The sequence below is a fragment of the Protopterus annectens genome, chromosome 2.part1 (assembly GCF_019279795.1).
Source record: "Protopterus annectens isolate FY-2018-M chromosome 2.part1, PAN1.0, whole genome shotgun sequence".
NCBI classification, from domain to species: Eukaryota; Metazoa; Chordata; order Ceratodontiformes; family Protopteridae; genus Protopterus; species Protopterus annectens.
This window is the reverse complement of record NC_056729.1, coordinates 409,227,628-409,244,474: the sequence shown is the minus strand read 5'-3', so window position 1 is coordinate 409,244,474 and position 16,847 is coordinate 409,227,628. Positions and strand designations below refer to the sequence as shown.

Genomic DNA, 16,847 nt, shown 5'->3' with positions numbered 1-16,847 from the left:
AGACACAGGCTAGCCTTGTGTAGCAAATTGGTCTGATTGTAAAATTAACTTACAATATTCTTCCCATTGCTTTGTTGTCACTATGGGGCAAGTACAATATCTAATAATGCAAAAGTCAAACAAAACTCTGCTTCCTACATTGCAACAGAATTTAAATAATCCTTCGATTGCTTTCTTTGTGATTTAGAACATGCACTACATTTGGATCGGACTATGTTAATAAAAATGTCCCTAGTCTGATAATCACTAACCTGTATGTGCTGTCATTTTCAAGGAAGCCCCTGCTTCCTTCAGAGTAAGTTGTATCATCTTTGCAGACACTTTTTTTGTACGTCATTTAACGTTCATAAGTCACTAGTCTAGTTTTCCTGTCAAGGCTTCCCAACAGTTTTAGGGGCCAGTCAGGAAATTCAAGTTGATTTGTAGCTTGAATGCTTTCCATAAATGTCAAAGTATTTTTCAGTATTAGTTTCAGTCTTCAAAAATATTCCATTCTAAACTTGTTTTCATTTGTTCATGCTGAGTTGCTGCCCCTTCTTTTATTGCCAGATATTTATACACTGATTGCTCCAATTCTCTTATATCACATGCCTGTCTAAGTTTTATATGTTCTTGATACTTCAGTTTTCCTACTTTTGATATTGCTTTTGCACATTTGTCAAGACCAAATGACCTTGTTATATGATTTCAAAAGGATTTAATGACTTGTAGCTTTGGTTGTTTGACAGGTAGGCAGGTACACAATGTTAGATATTCCAGAAAAAGTAGATGAGATGCCTTTTAACAGAATAGTTATTATGTCAGCAGCGGGCGGCTACGGTGGTGCAGCAGTTAGCGTTGCCACCTCACAGCAAGAGGTTCTCAGGATGTTCATCGTGCATACAGCTGCAGTAATCACATATGGGTTCTCTGCCGTCAGGCGGGTCCCTGGTCGGCCGAATTCCAAAGTCTAGGTCCGGCGTCGGTTGTCGTCGCTTTCTTTCCTGACGTCAGTGCGACAGGGGTATATGAGACACAGCCGACGCCATATTCTTCTGTATTTTTTGCCGTGCGGTGCCCGAACCAGAAGCAGTTCACAAGTGCCGGTCGGCCAGCTCCTGAATTTACGAAAAATTGGAAACCGAAGTCTTCTTTAAAGCTAAGTACCCCGTTGGGGAAACTTTTCTTGCCTCAGACCGATGTCAGACAAAGTTAACAATTGTATTTCTTGTGGGAAGCAAATACCGCATAAGGATTTCCATTCCCTCTGCATACCTTGTTTAGGCCCAGACCACGACGTCTCGGGCTGTCGCTTTTGCGCTACTTTCAATAAACGCACTATTAAGCGTCAGGCGGAGTTCGCCCAACATTAATTTGGTAAAGCCTTTGATTATAAAATGTCGTCGGAGACTCCGACTTCCGTTTTGTCCAAAAAACGCAAGGACAAGGACCGACACGCGAGGTCCGCGGTCTCCACCGACACCACGCCAAAACCGGCTGCACATGGTCCGGTTCTCAGAGAGACACCTATGCAGTCCCTGACTACCGACGACACTTCCTTGGCGGTGTCTTCTGTAACTGAGACCGCAGGTACCTCGGCCCTTACTCAGACTAAAACCACCGAAGCCACTGTCCCCCCTAATGTGTGCAGGTCCACTTCCACCCCACAGGGTGTGTAGACCCTCCCTCATCCTCCTCCTCTTTTTCCATAATTTCTTCCATAAATCAGCCATGCATCCCAAGCCCCCTGTTGCACAGGGCCCATCCCCAGCCCCCTGCCCCTAAAAAAAAAAAAGCAGATAAAATGGCTGAGATTTAATTTTTTTAATCAGGGGTTCCCAACCCCTCCAGACAAGAGACAGAGAGGAGGAGAGGAACTCTCTCTCTCTTCTGAAGCTCTTTTTCTTTTCTAGAACATTCTGATGTAGAGGAACACTACTCCCCCTCGTGATGAAAGATTCAGAACAGTCCATTCCTTCTGCATCTCCCCCATTTTTTTTTTTTTTTTCTGAAACCTTGCACCTTGAGGGAAGGGAACACCATTGAGAGAAAGAGACTTTCTGATTCCAAAAAAAAAGGGGAATTTCTTTTGTTACCTCAACACAGACCTCTGGCTATACCTCCTGTCTTGGACATCCTTGATGATGTTTACTCGGAGGCTTGTCTTAATCTGGATTCCCTGCCTCCTGCCCCAGTCAAACATGATAGGTACTACAGAGTTCCTAACTCTCACCAATTTCTTTTCAAAAGCCATAATGCTGACCCTGAAACCATTTCTCAAGGTCCCAAGGGAATGAAGGCCTCTACTGCCAAGAATCCACTACCTTCCTAAAGAGAATCTAGTTCCTTAGAAAGGTGGGGAAAAAAGGTATACACCTCGGCCACCCTAGCATTGAGGGCCTTAAATTGTCAGTTCCATATGTTTAAATATCAGCAGTTTCTGTTATCACAATTAAGAAATAAAATGTCTCAACCTGAACAACCAGATTTGAAGGAATTGCAGGATATGATGCATAGTGCAGAACAAGTGGGTAAACGCACCTTACAATGTGGCTATGATGCCTTAGAGGCCTCAAGTAGAGCTGCTGTTACAGGATCAGTCATTCGTAGACATGCCTGGCTTAGGGAGCAAAGCTTGCCTGATCATGTTAAAGCTAAACTACTAGATGCTCCTTTACAAAAGGATGTACTATTTGGTACTAATGCTGAGGAGATACTACGGAAAATGGAAGAAAAAGCTAAATCTATGCAAACTGTCAAGGTTTTTTTACAGGTACAACCACCTCGTTTTAGCAGAAATTGGCCTTCTAAAAACTGGTCCTTTCCAGCCACGGACAAGCCCCAAAGAGGTAGATACAGGCGCACAAGGGGCAGAGGACAATCTCAAGGATCATATAGAGGCAGACAATGGCAAACTCCAGCAACAAGAGGTGGCGAGGACGGTGCACAACAATACAGAAAACAAACCTAATGACTTCCTCCTTTTCATGCCAAGCAAGTCTCAGCTGGCAGCTCCCTTGGGAGGAAAGCTGGCATTATTTACAAGAAATTGGCATATTATCACAACAGACAAATGGATCCTGGACATTATAAACAGAGGCTACAGATTTCATTTTCACACTCTTCCAAAAATGAGAGGCATGCCAAACCTGCCACAGAATCAAAGGGCAGAGGCACAAATACAAATTTCAAAACTCATGGACATGAAAGCTATTCAAGAGGTACCTACTCACGAACAAGGTCAAGATTTTTATTCCAGACTATTTCTGGTACCAAGGAAAGGAACCGACTGGAGACCCATTTTGGACTTATCCATCCTAAATACATTTCTACTCTTACCAAAATTCAAGATGCTCACATTACAGCAGCTTCTTCCCATGCTGGGCAAGGAGTTTTGGCTGGTAACATTGGACCTCAAGGAGGCATACCTGCATGTCCCAATCAGACAAAGCTGCAGAAGATACCTCAGATTTCTTGCAGGTTCAATCCACTATCAATTCTCTGCATTGCCCTTTGGCTTATCTACTGCGCCCAGAGTATTCACGAAATGCCTGGCATCAGTAATTGCCTACTGCAGACTTCCAGGGATACAAATTTACCCTTATTTGGATGACTGCCTGATCCAAGCGGACAGCAAGCCCATACTTCTGGAACATCTGGCTTATGCAACACGGTTACTGAATTCTCTGGGATACACAATCAACAAAGAGAAATCCAGGCTAACACCATCTCAGAAAATAACTTTCCTGGGTGCCAACTTGGACACAAACACCCAGATGGCCTATCTTACGCCAGAAAAACAGGGGCAACTAACTCAGTACTTCAAAATACTAGCAAATTGTACCAGGCTTACTGCAAGGAAAATCCTGCAGGCTCTGGGCTTCATGGCATCTTGCATTCTTTTAATCCCATGTGCAAAGGTGCATATGAGAAAACTTCAGTGGTGCCTAAAAAACCTATGGTCTCAACACAGCCACAATTTGGAAACAATAATACCAATAATTACATGTTTGCAAAAGGAATTTCTATGGTGGGCCCAAGCATGTCAAACAAACACAGGCCTCCCATTCTGCAAGCCTCAAGCAAATCAAGTCATCACAACAGACGCCTCAGATTACGCCTGGGGGGCGCACATGAGAGGCAGGTGCATTCAGGGCAAATGGTCCCAAAAGGAAAAGCACCTTCACATCAATCAAAAAGAAATGCTAGCAGTAATAAATGCAATTACAGCATTCAAGGACCTCCTGCATCCAGGGCAATTATTGATAAAAACAGACAACACCACAGTGATGTGGTACATAAACAAACAAGGAGGAACACATTCATATCCCCTGTGCAGACTAGCCATGACACTTAGGAACTTGGCTCTGGAATGGCAAATCGAACTTCAAGCACAGTACTTGCCAGGTTTGGAAAACACGCTGGCAGACAATCTAAGCAGAAATATGACAGATCCACACGAATGGAAGTTGCATCCTCAGGTGTTTACAAAGATAATCCAAGCGTGGGGGAGGCCAGACATAGATCTCTTCGCCACTCACAGGAATCATCAATTGGAAAAGTTTTGTTCAAGGACCTTTCATCCAAAGGCCTGGAGAGTGGACGCCCTTTCATTCATTTGGACAGCATGGACAGTGTACGCTTTCCCACCTCTGCCTCTTCTGCCCAAGGTGCTCTTGAAAGCAAGAGCAGACAGACCAAAGATGATACTGATTGCTCCAGACTGGCCAAGACAGCACTGGTACCCACTCCTGAGGAGCCTAACACATACTCCTCCCTGGCCTCTACCTCTAATGCCTCTTCTGCTGACTCAGCACAGCTACAAAACTCTTCACAGTCAGCTGAAAACACTCAATCTCGCTGCATGGAAAATTCCATAACACCACAGCAGATCCTACTCCCCAAAGAGGTGCAGGATGTCATTCTGGAGGCCAGAAGGCCATCTACTAGAAAGGCTTACTCCGCAAAATGGAAACGGTTTTGCTCTTGGAATGAGGAAAAAGGCCAGGACCCTAGAAAACTGAATTTGCCTCCGATATTACAGTATCTAGCTGAGCTGCTGAACAGTGGACTTTCATTTTCCTCCATAAAAATCCATGCCTCAGCCATTTCTGCAGAATTCAACACGGATCCACCGTTATTCTCTCACCCACTTTTAAGACAGTTCCTCAGAGGGGCTAAGAATATAAGACCACCAAGGAAACAACTAGTGCCAGCCTGGGATCTTAATTACATTCTAGAAAAATTAACATTGCCTCCCTTTGAACCAGCTGCCTAAACAGATTTGCAATATCTGTCCTGGAAAACAGCTTTCCTTCTGGCCATTACCTCTGCTCGTAGGGTTTCAGAACTACAAGCCCTCATGGCTGTGCAGCCCTTTCTCATCTTCCATCAGGACAGGGTTTCCCTTCGAACCAACCCGTCATTTATGCCTAAACTGGTATCCAGGGTAGCTTTAAATCAAGCCATACACTTACCTACCTTTTACCCCAATCCTCAAAACAAAGGGGAAAGGCTGCTACATTCCTTAGACATCCATAGACAGCTACGTTATTATTTGGACAGAACAAAGCCTTTCAGGAAATCAGAACAACTTTTTGTGTCCTATGCTATAGGAGCTCAAGGGAAGCCTGTTACCAAACAGACAATTTCAAAATGGATAGGCCACTGCATACGATTTTGTTACTCCTATCATGGGAAATCTGTCCCTACAGGCATCAGATCCCACTCCACCAGGGCCACAGCTACCTCTACAGCCTTCCTCAGAGGAGTTCCTACCAAAGATATTTTGGAGGCAGCCACTTGGAGTTCTGTGCATACCTTCACAAAACACTACCACCTGCCTTTATATTCCAAAACTAGAGCAGGCTTTGCCACTGCTGTGTTGCAGGGCATTCTGGCTCACTCCAATTCCACCTAGTGCCTACCACCCTGTGCGTAGCTTTGAGATTTTACCCATATGTGATTACTGCATCTGTATGCACGATGAACATAGTACAGTTTTGTACCTACCATAAATGTAGATGTTTGAGTGCTAATACAGCTGCAGTACAGGTTTCCCTCCCTCCTTCCCCTCTTGGTAAAGGACTAGTGGCTAACACCTCCTCATGCAACCTAATTTGGGTTGTCCTCCTATGGTGTATTTGCTTGCAACTACTGTTTTTTGATTACATTGCATTGCTTGTTTATATTTATATATATAATCTATGTATTGCCTTCCTTCTGGGGGCACCTGACATCTGGGGCAAGAAAGACTGAAGAATATGGCGTCGGCTGTGTCTTATATACCCCTGTCGCACTGATGTCAGGAAAGAAAGCGACAACAACCGACGCCGGACCTAGACTTTGGAATTCGTCCGACCGAGGACCCGCCTGACGGCAGAGAACCCATATGTGATTACTGCAGCTGTATTAGCACTCGAACATCTACATTTATGGTAGGTACAAAACTGTACTTTCAGGGCCATGGAAGAGATAATGCATATCTTGTAAATGTACTGTAGCACACAAAAAAAAAGGAGAGAGGCTGGTCCCTCAGATTCAGATGCTATAAAATTGTATTTTGTCACAAAAAAGTGAAGCAGCCCGTAGTAATTGATAAGATCGTTCTTAAAATTTCTAGCATTAAATACAACCATCTCCTAGATTTTCTGTTTATCATTAAAATGTTGATTGTTTCTTTAAAGATTTCAGAAATCTTAGTGATGACATTTTACTCATTTAATTGTAATCTAAATTGAGTATTAATGGAATGGGTTTAGAATTCTGGATGATTTGCTCAAATTCCAAATCACAGTTTTTGTATTTCATTCTCCATTGAAGGCATGCAGACATACTAATAAAGTATATTTTGGTACAAAGCATTTTCTCATACATTTTTAGTTGAATTAATTCTTGCATACATATTTCTAGGAGGAATAAAACCTATTTACTATGTCTTAAAAACGTTATCACCAGTTTCACATGGTTTATATGTGAATTTTTGACAGCTTTCCTCCTCTACTGTATAAGCTCTTCTAGTTCTAGTAACAAGGTTGATGGACCTTTTAGCCATGGCTGTGCATTGAAAAATGTTCCTTTTCAAATGGTTCTGTTTTATTTCATTAACTGGAAAAAGGCAGATTATAAAAAAAAGGAACTGTCCATCTAGTATACTGTCGCTCCTGGACACCAGGCCATCATTGCCTACAGTAGTAGAATGTACTAACTGTTGAGCCACCTATACTTGGCATCTCCTTCTCTCATTTTAATCTAATTACAGGGGTTCATATGAAAAGATCGACAACTTGAAATTTCGAAACTGACTTCACCGACAACTGAAATCACCGACAACGCAAATCACGGACGTTTCCGAGGTAAGGGATGTAAATTCGCTACCCATGCCTACCATGGTAGCATAACACTGCCACACTTACTAAACCATGGTAGGCATGGGTAGCGAATTTACATCACTTACCTCGGAAACGTCCGTGATTTGCATTGTCGGTGATTTCAGTTGTCGGTGAAGTCAGTTTCGAAATTTCAAGTTGTCGATCTTTTCATATGAACCCAATTACAGACAGTAGAGTCTTGTGATAAAATTGAAATGTCCTTATTGGCTTCATTTACTTGAACAGCCATACAAAGGTTCAGACAAAAAAGACCCATGTTTTTTCAAGCCTTTTAGTATGCTACACCTACCCATCCTGTGTCCTGTCCTTTATTCTGCTCAAATATATGTAAATATATCACACAACTTACTGCCTCTGACAAAACATTGCAATAACACCCAGTCTGACCAGTAGTATTTTCTGAGCTCATATTTAAAATATGAATTCTCCTACATCATGCCACTGATGTAATGCCCTCCTACTTGCACTTCATTCCTTGCCCTCTCAGTTGTCCTTCAAAAGTGTCTGTGTTGTAGCTTAAAGTTTAAAAATGCATATATGCCCTTCTAAATCTCTTTTTATACCTCAGCAGTTCTATAATTTTATATTGTAGTAACCATTTTATTGTAAGCTTTCTTTCAAAGTAATACAGTTGATATTAATTTAGTCTATCCTAAAATTTGTAGTGCCCTTAAAATAATAAACTTAGAAGAATATGTATTTATTAAAGGCAAACCTTCTCTGCTTATTTTGATGTCAGTTTGTCCTTTTAAATTTAGTTATCCTTTGTTGGTTGGGTTAGTCCTACTCTGCTAGTATCCTCTTTTCAGGGGAGACTCAACATGGTATGTATATTACAAAGGGAAATTTGGCCAGGGCATTGGGGAACTTCCCCTACTCAGTGTTTTTGCAAGTAGGACCCATTTTGCTCGAGTACTTCCTGTCCAGCTAGGAGAAATCAGGAGTCCGGAGGAAATAATAGGAGATAATGGAGTGGTCAGAGAAAATAAGGAGAAAGCCAATATCAGGACCAGAGAATGTGTGTAGTATTCTGAGATGCTTCAAAGAAATCTGTTTGATGGATATATAATTACAACCCTCCAGTGCAGAATGAGTCAGAAAATGAAGGAGACGTTCCCTGCTTGGGGGGGAGGGGGGCATTATGGAAAAAATACAAAGGGAAGATACGGAGACAATCCTGGAGAATAGTGGTAAGATGGAAAAGAAAACATGCAGAGGAAGTAAAAGAAGGCAAAAGAGAAGTATCAGAAAAGAAAAAGGCAGAGGGAAATAAAAAAATGGAAGTACGTCACAAGGATTCAAAGTAAATAGGTTCATAGGTAGGCACTAGGCTATTGGCCCTAGGACCTATATAAGCCTAGCCAAAAATGTACCCTGGCTTTCGCTACCCAAGAAAATTATTTTCCTGTGCCCCTGTCGAGCAGAGCCACAGAAGTGATCCCTGGGGTGAATTTTCTATTTCCTGTCCAATCATCAAAATTTTTCTTGAAGAGTGCTAATGCGGAGCTCTGTTTGACATAGATAGGTAGTCTGTTCCAGAGTATAGGATGTCTCTGGGACAGGAATCTATCCCTCCAGCATGTTCTGTTTATTGTGCTGACAATTTTTAGGTCCCTAGAGTATGTAGCTTGGAGGGATTGGGATTTCTTTAAGTGGAGCATGTCCAACAGCTCTGGGTTTGACATAGCTTCTATGTTAGGCAGAGATCACCTCTGAGTAGGCGATATGCGATGGAGTAAAGCTGGAGTTTTTTGAGACGGTCTGCGTAGGGCATCTGTTTGAAGCCAGTAATCCTCTTTGTGAGGTATTTCTGTGGCCTTTCCAGTTGTTGTAGATGTCTTGTGAGGTACATACCAAAAGGGGCATTGTACTCTATAATGGGTCTAATGAGTGATGAGTAGAGGGGAACAATGACCTCTTTTTTTCTGGATAAGAAACATTTTGTGATGAGGTGAGCCACGTAGAAGGATTTCCTGACCACTGTGGTGATGTGATTATCAAAGGAGAGACTACTGTCCACCTGTGTCCCAAGGTCTCTTTTCACATTTTTGGCATTAAGTAGACTACCATCTATGTGGTAGTTCATGGGTACAGAGTTTTTACCAAAGGGCAAGACAGTACACTTTTTGGCATTGAGCTTGAGGCCATGGCTTTGACACCAGGCATCTGTCTCAGTGAGGCCCTTTTGTAGTATGTCCACATCGTTAGGAGTTTCGATTATGGCTCCTAGTTTGCAGTCATCTGCAAACCTTGTTAGCCAAAGACCTTCTGTGCTAGCCTGTACTTCAGAGAAGTAGATACCAAACAGGGGAGGACCCATGACTGAACCCTGTGGTACTCCAGTTGTCACTGGTCTGAAGTCGGATTTGGAGTCTGCTACTTTCACAGTGTAGGTTCTGTCCATGAGCCAGTTGGCAACCCATCTAGTGACATAGGGATTTATACCTAGTTTAGTGAGCTTATCTATAATTCCAGAGTGGAGGATGATGTTGAAAGCCTTGGCGAGATCTAGATAAGCTGTGTGAACCACCTTACCCTCATCAGTGCCTTTGGTGACTGCTTCAAAGAAGTCAATGAGGTTTAGGAGACATGATCTGCCTTTTACAAATCCGAACTGGGTCAGGTCCAGAGTTTGGAGATTACCAATGTCTTTGTTTGAGTTCCATGATGATACGTTCCATGGCCTTGCAGACCGGGCTCGTCAGGCTAATGGGGCGGTAGTTCCCGGGGTCCGTCATGCCTCCCCCTTTGTGGAGTGGGATAACCATTGTGGTGCACCATTCAGTGGGCACAAAGCCTGAGGTGAGGCTATGATTGAGCATGGTACTTGGGTAAGGTGCCAGTTCATTCTGTAGTTCATGCAGAACGCAGCCTGGGATATTGTCAGGTCCCATGGATGCTGTGTTCTTGGCTTTGGAGAGTGTGTTTTTTTTTTACCTGTGCAGCCGTGATTACAGGAACTTTGCATTCTTCTGGTATAGAGATGGGCCCTCTAGGGGGTGAGAGGGGGGTAAAGTTAGCACTGAACCTATCTGCCAGGATGTTGGCAATGAGTTGGTTCTATATATTTAGTGCCATTATGCTGTAACTCAGAGCAGATCTGAGTTTTGCCATTGAGATTGGTGACATAGCTATAGAATGATTTGTGGTTGTCTTTAGAGTCAGTGGCAATTTTGTTTTTGTAACTAGCTTTGGAGGATTTTATGAGGGATCTCAGCTTCTTACTGAGGTTGACCAGGGAGTTCCTCCAGTCATGGGATTTTACTCTTTTTTTGCAACAGTTTCTTTCTTCTGTTGTAGAGTTTGTTTATGGCAGGACCACCAGATTGGTTTCCTTTTTTCGGAGGATAGCATCTTGGTTCTATTAGGGATAGCATGATCCATGCACTCGTGTAAGTACTTATAAAGTGCATTTGTGTAGGATTCAGCAGTCATACCTCTATTGTCTGTCTGCATGGCTGTCATGAAGTTTGCCACTTCTGTCTTAAGAAGTGTGAAGTTGGCTTTGGAGAAGTTTTTTACTGTGGTTTCCCTAACTGGGGGTGGGGGCGGAATGTGCATTTCTAGGGTGATTAGCTTGTGGTCGGATCTAACCAATGAGGAACTGACCTCTGGTGTGGAACACTGGTTTCGCATGTTGGCAATGACCAGGTCGAGGATATTGCTGCCCCGGGTGGGTGTGTGAGTAAGTTGATCCAAGGCGTTGGAATTTATGAATTCCAGAAAACGTTGAGCAAAAGAGTTGGTACATGAGTAGTTTTCCCAGTTAATGGTAGGGTAGTTGAAATTACCCATTATTAAGGTGTTGGTTGTATCTTAATACTTTACAGTGTATCAAGAAATGAGGAGTCCTGGGGCATGGTGGGGGGTCTGTAGCAAGCTACAATTTAGATTGTGGTCTTGCCCAGAGTTAGTTACACTTGGATAATCTTGGATGCATTATGCTGTGCAACAAGCCTGGAGGTGTGGATATCCTTAATGAATATGGACACGCCTCCACCTTTAGTGCTTCATTCTGGGTTAGGTGGCCAAAAGGTGTGGTATGAATTATAGCCTGGTAATGCAGGGATGTTCTCTGGAGCTTTGAACCAGATCTCTGTCACTGCACAGATATCGATGTTCTCCATTTTAAGGAGTGCCTCGAGTGAGTGCATTTTGAGGTTTAGACTTCTAGCATTGAGTAGCATTACCCTCAGATTTTGCTTGCTTGTACCTGTTATGGTGGTGAATTTGTCATTTGAACCTTGCCTAAAAAAGGCACTATAGGGGTGGCAAGAGCCTTAGCCAGTGTCCGGAATCCCAAGGGCGAAAGATGCAGGCCATCTCTGGCAAAGTATCGTGGTCTGTCGATCATGTCATCCCAGGCAGACAAATACTGGATCTGAAATAAGTCAAAGAAACTGACAGATATGAAGTGTGAAACAATTTAATAGCTCATTTGGGTGTAAAAACATATGAGATTAGCATGTATTATTATTAACAAAGAGACGTTTTGTGACCGTATATTTTAGACTGTTTTTTTTAAATGGAAAATTTTCATGGAGAGTATGAAAAAAAAGAATGACTGAAACCTATGAAGTCTTTGTGATAAAAGCATTTAACAGGGAAACAAAAAAAGAAAATTCATGTACAATTTTGAGCATAGGTGGAAAGAGAGACTTCGAAAGAACATTTGAAAACTTTATGTAAAGAAGTATTGGACACTGCAAAAGTTTGTGATAAAACGGGTTTATGGACTGGAGGATGGGAATGTAATATTGTGTTAAAAAACAGAGAAAAATAATACATATACAAGCATGACAAAAGTAGAAGGAAATGGGGTGTCGTGTGATATGGGGGACAATCCAAAAAACATTTTTTTTTGTGTATGTATGGAAAAGGGCATTTGATAAGTAACTGTGATAAAAGAAAGTGTTATATTTGTGGGAAAATGGGACATGATGCAAAAACATTTGAATTAAAATAATATAATGTAAAAACATTGGACATTTATAGACAGATTGTAAAAATGAAAATAAGAGTAAGGAAAAAGACATTTTAGAAGTAGAAATAAAATGAAAATGAGATGAGAAAAAAAAAGTAAGAGGATGTAGAAGAAGCCTTTGAAACAAGTGATGAAAAAGACAGAAACTGGGAAATAGTAAAAGAAAAAAAATATGTTGGTAAAAGAAAAACAGAAAAAGAAAATGTAAAGGGACAAGAACAAAGGAAAAAAGAAAGGAAATGGATGAAAAAGAATATATACAACCAGTGGATGGGGGTTGACTCTCGGACACACAAGGTACAGTGTTTCTTACCTTTGGGAAGGGAAATTGGCTAGACTTAGAGTGGCCAGTTAAGGCAATTAGCCAAGTAATTAGCTATGAACTTATGAAACCCTGCATCTAAGGAAAAGGGAAAATGAAAATGTTAGTGTGCCTTCTGAAATGTGAATAGTATTAAGAATATAGTAAGAAGAACATGGATTTTGGAGTGGTATTATACATGTGATGTAGACATTATATTAGAAGGCACAAGATTTTTAACATATGAGGAAAGGTTACACACAGGAAAAACTATGGAGAGGAAAGATAATTTATGAAACGAGAGATGTTCTGGAATAGCCGTTACGTGAAGTGTTTGGCTGGGATGATGTCTGGAATTTAAGGTGAGTGAGTGTATGTGAGTGTTTCTGTAAACTGTACATGTACGTGTGGGTTAGGGTAGGGAGGTGGATCTATGAGTGTGAGTGTTGGATTTGTTGGTGTTTGTTTGTGTGTGTGTGTGTGTGTGTGTGTGTGTGAGGGGACTGTACAAGGTCTGGATGTGAGTTTTTTTTTTTCTGTTTGTGTGATCTCTGAGTTAATATATATAAGTGGGGGTGCAGGGGCTTTCCCCCTTACATGTAGTGTATGGTTGTATAGTTTGTTTGCTGTGGGTAGATGGTGTGTGTGTTGTATGGTGTATGTATGTTCGTGATTGTGTGTTTCGGGATTGAGAGTCGCCTCTATAGTTTCAAGATACTGAAATTCGAGATTATAAAGGGGAACCATATGTGTGTGTGTGTGTGTGTGTGTGTGTGTGTGTATATGTATATATATATATATATATATATATATATATATATATATATATATATGTATATATGTATATATATATATGTGTATATATGTATATGTGTATATGTGTGTGTGTGTACACACACACACACGTATACATATATGTAGCATGACTCCTCACATCTACCTACAAAAGACAGCACTGCTCTTATGTCAGTCTGGAACAAAAATGAAAAAGCAAATGCATTACAGTCTATTTCAACCTACTGCTATCAGACAAATATAAGCAGCATTCCTTACCACTACCCCCAAAAGACAGCTAACTCTATGTGATGGTGATGGATGATTGTGATGAAAGAGGAGGAAAAGAAGACCATGATCACAGTAATGTGGTTTTTTGTTGCTATGAGACACTGGACTGCTCCAAGATGTACTATAATGACCTTATGTGCACGCATCCAAGGTTGGTGAGAGAAGTTATAGAAATAATTCACACTGTCCCCCAGCCTACAGAAACTATATTATTATATGCACAACAAGATTTGTGAATAAACTTAAAGGAATTATTACTGTACTGTCCTCAGCAACCCACCCAAGGTACAGCAAACGTCTGTGCACACCACAGAGCAGGGCTGTTTGAGGAGGGAAAGGACTCTCTTAAGCCTTCGTCAGATTCCACTTATACAGCTTGGCCTGTTCTGGCCACTAGGTCCTTAGAAACTCTGAGCTGGATGTTCTGCCATGCATTTTATGCCTTCATCTTGAGACATGACTTGTACTACCCAAAACAACTGTGGATGTGCCAAGCAATGTGTGAGTCAGCAGATAAGTCTGTGATATTATTTTTATATGACAGCTGCAAACACACTCACTTGTATTCTGACACTGTCCTTGACAAGTCAGCTCTATCACAAGGTTCACAAACATACACACGTGCTGCTCACTTACCTACTGGTGAATTAAAGGAATGACAGTTCACCATTATATGTTTTTAGACTTTTGCAGTGCACGGTAGACCAAGACAGAGTTTAGGATGGTATGCAGACACTTAACAGAAGAAGCCACAGCCAAGAACTCATCCAAAGCTAAGGACAACAAGAAGGCAATGCTTCATAAAATGCCAGCATGTCGGTAAGCAGTTGATTTCACACACATTCTGCTCATGATAATCACTAATGATATCCACTCATGCAGTGCCAATGATTGTGTGGGGAAAGTTTAAGAAATTATGGCCAATTTGTTAATGTTAAATGCACATCAACCTCCCCCCCAGTACAAGTTATATCCATAGTAGTTGTGCACTGATTTCAGCAAATATAATAGTAAGTTCCAGATCATTCACTTTTATCCACAGCTTCTGTATCTATCAATTACAGACACTTTACTAACTTTGTATACTTTAGACGTCTGAATGTGGTAAAACAGTAATATTATACTTCACATTTCTTTCACAGAAGCACACAATAATCACAGTAACATTTTCATCTTTCTTAAAAATGGAGTAATTTTATAGACAGATTAGTAATTGTTTAAACTTGGCAAATGACAAGAGGGTTTGTTACTTTGTCCTAAAGAGTTTAAACAGCAGTTATCACCACTCCTGTGTGCACTCCAGACATCTCATTGATGAAATGAATTTGGACGGTCATGAAAAGTATTTAATCTTTGTTTCCCACAAGTAATAGTCATGCATTAAAGTATTCCAAATTGATCCACACAAATCACACTAGACCTGCAAATTCAGAATAATGAGCAAATGTCATTTTCCTCCGCATCTACAGTAGTTATAGCTACGTTGCTATAAAATAAGAGAACACAGGTAATGTGTTCAAGTAGCTGTCAACCTTTTGAGCAGGTGTTGTTAGGGGCAAAATCAGTATCAGTGATACAGTTTAAATATTCCTCTTGTATGTTTAGAGAATTGTTAAAATAACAGATTGTTTTTTTTTTTTAAGGAAATTAAGTCTGAAACTCAAATGGCTGTCATTTAGTGGCTGTAATCATCATTAATTTGCCAGAAAAACACACATTTTATGAGGAACAGAGCAATCAAAACTGAGGCAAACTCAGGGACTTTCTGAGACTTCTGAAAAAGGTTCCTGCTTAATTCCTGAAAATGTACATTAGCCAACCTCTCAGCAACATAACTGCAAACTTGTTTGCTGAAGAAAAGGAGATGAAGGCCCAGTCTCCGGTACAAGTTTAAATATTACTCTAATTCATTTAGAAAGTTGATAGAACAGTAGGCTTTACATTAGCACATTTTTTTGAGGAATAAGAGTAAGAAATGCTAATAAGTGGCATTAGTTACTTACTGTAATCCTCTGTGAGTTATCAAAAAAATCAAAAATTGTGTGACAGGCTATGTAAATGAGGCAAAATCAGGCACAGTTTGGAACTGTACAGAACTTAGTTAATTACTTAATTTAAAATACCCAAGTCATAGATGTGTCCTTGAACAAATGTGACCTGTGATATCTTCCTAGATGGCCTGTGGATAAGGCTGGCCATCTCTGTGGTATGAAGCATGTTGGAATTATTGTTCAGGGATTAAGCATGCTGGAATTATTGTTCAGGGATTATTCTTCCAAGTAGAGTCCCCAGGATATTACTCAAGACATTATACTATCATCCAGTCTCTTAGTTCAGACAAGGGCAGTAATACTTTTAATGGTATTAAGTGAGTAGTTCAGAGAGGCCAATGAATGTGACATTTACATACATTTTAGTGGACGTGGCATTTTATGTGTGGATTTGTTAGGAAGGAAAGTGTAGTAATAGCAAATCATTAATTCCAGGCTCAGCACATGGCACTGTCAACAAATATGAAATTCAGAAATAAGTTACAGCTGACAGAACAGCTGTAAGTTAACATGAAGTAGATTTTTGTAGTCTTTGTCTGCAATGTTGACAATAGAGAGAGCTAAAAGAGAACCCTAGATTCAGATTCTGACTTCCAATAAGAAGCACCTGCTAAAGGCTAATATTTGTAGTTGCTTCAAAGATAATGCATAAAATATTAGTGTATATGTATGCTCTCCTTAAGTTACTGTTACAGTTTAAATCACTGCTTACCAAAAATAAAATGCATCTGTATAATTGCTGGTAATGTAAACATTGATAATAGTGTTACAGCAGAGAGTCAATTATCTGAACTAATTGCGACCTAATTAGACCTGTTCAGATAATCAAACATATAATTTAACAGGATAAAAAAAGTTCAAAAATCTTGTTTTTTTTTTCTGCATGCAGGAATACACTTTTAAACCATTCAGCAATTTCAGTGGACAGTAAAGATTATTTTTCTCACACAAGCTGGCTACAAGCTCAAAAAACATGCTCAAGTGAACACGTATAATGTTTACATATTCAGACTTTATGATTTTTCCTATCTGAAAACTTTGGAAGGCTGGTTCGGATAACTGACATTTCAGATAAT

General features: G+C 40.7%; 2 protein-coding genes across 3 annotated transcripts in view; one reads left to right on the top strand and one right to left on the bottom strand.

Moving 5' to 3' along the window:
* Positions 1 to 16,847, bottom strand: part of NAF1 (nuclear assembly factor 1 ribonucleoprotein) — a 1,472,570-nt gene that overhangs the window by 694,897 nt on the left and 760,826 nt on the right. The window lies entirely within an intron of this gene.
* Positions 1 to 16,847, top strand: part of LOC122794083 (LARGE xylosyl- and glucuronyltransferase 2-like) — a gene marked incomplete at its 3' end in the record, with an annotated part of 516,130 nt that overhangs the window by 2,336 nt on the left and 496,947 nt on the right.